The following is a 3915-nucleotide window of genomic DNA, read 5'->3' as shown; positions in this document are numbered from 1 at the left end:
GCGCAGTCCACTTAACAAACGGACCTGTGTCCGGCGGCTCCCCGCCGGCCTGTCAGCGAAGGAGAGCGGGTGAGAGAGCACCTGGAAGGAGAGAAAATTCGCTGTGTCTGCAAGGAAGCCGTATGATTCTCGCTATAACGATCTCCCACGACATGTATTATTCACCTGATGGGACGCGTATCCCGCCCTTCTTCCCACTAGTCTTATTTGCAGGGAAAGTAGTCTATGAATTAGTGTTGGACTTCCTGTTAATGTCACACAAGAGCCCTGGTTGAAGAATACAGTGTTCTGCCTGAAGCATGAGACACGCTACAAACCCTGTCTCCTAATCTAGCCTGCAGAGGGGCTAGGTGCCCGGGTGTAGCACCATAATGCACAGTACTGTAGTGTACTGTATAGCCAGTGTTATTGTGTAAGAAGTTCTGGGGTAGGGACTCATCCATTTCAACATGTTCTCCTATGGATCCCTTAACTCTTATACACAGAATACTCCACTTAGATCTTATACAGCCTGAAGGAGGTATGTTCCTATTGGGCCACCAGCTCATATCTTCTATGATTCATTCCCTCCTCTACAGTAGTTACTCAGAGACCATCTCTCTCCCCATCCCCTCTCTTATTCTCTGTCGCATTCTGTCCATTTCAAATTAATTTCCCCCTCACACGCACTCATCTCTCTCATACACACTCTTCTCTCTTTCCCTCCAACTTCTCTCCCTCTCTCCCTCCCTCTCTCCAGTTCTCCTCTCCCTCTCATTTCTCTCTGCGGTCCGTTTGACCATGTTAAGTAGTTGTAATCAGACGGGTTTTGGAACCTCGGTGCGGTGTGTGCTGCTCATTAAAACGCAGGGCTGGCTTTTACAGAGGCCGACTCTGACAAGGATGACCTTCCTGCTCATTGAGAAAGAGAGATGAGGCTTACAGTGCTGCTGAATTATTTTTAGGGGGTAGATGGCAAAGTGCTACACAGGCTTCATGTCAATTCGAATTGGGGGGTGTTTGTTTGTGAGTGTGTGTACTGAATTGAAACGGCAGCCATCACTTGATTTGAGAACATGTGAATAACGAGTGACAGTCTCAGTGTTCCTGAGTGGATATAAGGGTTCGCACTCTTACCTCTTGCTTTACGAAGACTGGTGTCTCCAACAAGGAGACCAGATAGACACGTCTGTTCATATCGTTGGGTTCAATCTCTGTGTCTCCTACTTGCTGTCTCTCTTCATCCTCATCCCATTTCTTTCTGTTACTCTCACATTTCTCACCCTCTCTCTCAACCTCTCTCCTCGTCCCTCTCTCTTTCTCACCATCTCTCTCTCAACTCTCCTCGTCCCTCCCCCTTTCTCTCCCTCTCTCTTTCTCTCCACCTCTGTCCTCTCATGTCTCTCTTCTTTCCTCTTTCTGTCATCCTCTTAGTCTCTCTTATCTTTCCCCTCCTCCTCATCCTCCTGTGCCTCTCACCTTATCTTTCTCTCACCTTCTCTAACTCTTCAATCTCTCCTCCTCTCTCTCCTCCTCTCAGTCTTTATGTCCTCAGATTCCATCTGTGGGGATGACCTGTCCCCCTGTGCTCCGCTAAGCAGCTCTGTTCTGGGTGCGTCTGGTCCACACTGGACCAGCTCTGTTCTGGGTGCGTCTGGTCCACACTGGACCAGCTCTGTTCTGGGTGCGTCTGGTCCACACTGGACCAGCTCTGTTCTGGGTGCGTCTGGTCCACACTGGACCAGCTCTGTTCTGGGTGTGAGGCTCTTAGAGACCTCAGCCCCTAACACTAGTATGCATCTGATGGGTTATTGGCTGACATTCCTCCTGGCATTTCCTGTCTCTGGGAGGGGGTGGGGGGGTCAGTTGGATGGGGCCTGGTTAAATGTTAGAGGACGACTCATCCATCCTCTCTGTCAGAATGAGAGCCAGACAGACGGTTAATATCCTCCTTTTAGTTTTCTCCAACTCCAGCCCCTTCTTGTATAAATATCATTTTTTTGTTTCTTTACTTGCTAATCTCACTCTTTTACACATTCTCGCTCGCTCTCTCTCTTTCTCTCTCCTGTCCTGTGGTGCTCGCTCTCTCTCTTTCTCTCTCCTGTCCTGTGGTGCTCGCTCTCTCTCTTTCTCTCTCCTGTCCTGTGGTGATATTGGTCTGGGGGTCTGAAATGCTGGCTGGCTGATTAACTGTGATGCTGATTGGCTGGCTGGCTGATTAATTGTGATGCTGATTGGCTGGCTGGCTTGCGAGGGGAATAGTTGTCTGGCCTGCCTGTGTGAGTAGTTGACTGTACGTGGGATAAGTAATTGGTAGACAGGTCAACTGGCAGTTTCAAGGCTGGCTGGTTCACTACATGAGTGGTAGACTCTTAACAGGCTTGGTGGTACACTGGTAATCCTCTCCCCTCCACTCTCTTCTCCCTCCCTCCCTCTCCTGCCCTGCCCTGTTCACTCCTGTGCCCTCCCCCTCTCCAACACACACAGTGTAAGGTATAAGATCAGAGTGGAAGAGGATGTAAGGGGGAGACAGGGTCTCTAAGCTGTGATCTGCTAAGCCTATTTATGCTCTTGTTGTTATTGGAAGGAAGGCAGCAAATCCTGTCTGGGTGTTGGAGGGAGGGAGGGAGGGAGGGAGGGAGGGAGTGTTTCCATATTAGTATAGTATTTGAACATATTTCAAATACTTTTTTTCTATATTCTTTTTTCAACCTTTCAAAACTTTTTTATGATATTTCTTTTTTAGAACCTTTTTTTAAACCTTTAAAGCATTTCTGGGGTATCTTTCACCATCTCTCTGTACCCCCTCCACTATGTGATCAGTTACGGTATTCACTTCAGTTTTAGCATGTCTTTCTCTGTCTGTCTGGTATATTCTCCTTGAATCTCCTCTGGTGTAGGTCAGTGGTGTGAAACTTGACAGTCCACTCGCTAAGCCAACCACTTTCTTCTTCACGAGAGCCCCATTAAATAAAGAAGCCATTTAAACGGATGACAAGTTGAGCACTCCCAATTGCTTCTCTGTATTATGGGAGCAGAAGCCAATTGGATTTTAGTCATCTGTCCATTAAAGATCCCATTACATCTTCATTCTCTGCTGCTGTAGATCTGCTACTCCTCCCTCTCTCTCTTTCCTCCTCTTTTGCACCATCTCTCTCTTTATCTCTCTCTTTCCTCCTCTCTTGCACCATCTCTCTCTTTATCTCTCTCTCTCTTCCTCCTCTCTTGCTCCCTCTCTCTCTTCCCTCCCCCCCTCCTTCACTCTCTCCACACCAGTCATAAACTCTAACACATCTTAAACCTCTAGTCTATTACAGTATAAACCTCAGTCAGAAGGCATGTCGTATATTACCCGTGTCCTGATGTACAGCTTGTGAAACACGGAAGCAATCTACAGTTTTACATACCGCTCTATCTTCTGTTCTGTAGTGTTCTGTTCTGGTGTTCTGTTCTGTAGTGTTCTGTCAGACTATGACCTTGGGATAGACGCAGGAACCTAGAAAGAGAAAGAGATGGGGAAAATGATGGAGAGAGAGGAGGTGTTAACATGAACTAAGAGAGAGGAGGGATGGAGGGCGCTTTACGACCTGCCTGAATCCTTTCCTCCCTCACCTCTCTCTCCTTTCTTCTCTCGCTCATTCTCTTCTCCCTCTCATTCTCTTCTCCCTCTCTCTCCTCCCCCTCTCTGTCTTTCTTACAGCAGTATGAAATTCCTCCGTTTGGTATTTTAACAGCTCGTCGTGTTGGGTCCTATTCATCTGTGATTGCCTGAGCAGAACAATTAAACTTCATTACCCAGACTGCCCACAGGTGAGCTCTGTAGACGGGCACAGGCCCATTGTAATGCTCCTGCGGTCTGCTTCTCTGAAAAGTAATTTAATCTGCAATACTTTTCTGCAATGCTAAGAGCGGGTAGGGATTGAATCTGGGCCTCTG

This window comes from Osmerus mordax, chromosome 3 (assembly GCF_038355195.1).
Source record: "Osmerus mordax isolate fOsmMor3 chromosome 3, fOsmMor3.pri, whole genome shotgun sequence".
Lineage (NCBI taxonomy): Eukaryota > Metazoa > Chordata > Actinopteri > Osmeriformes > Osmeridae > Osmerus > Osmerus mordax.
This window is presented reverse-complemented; position numbering follows the sequence as displayed.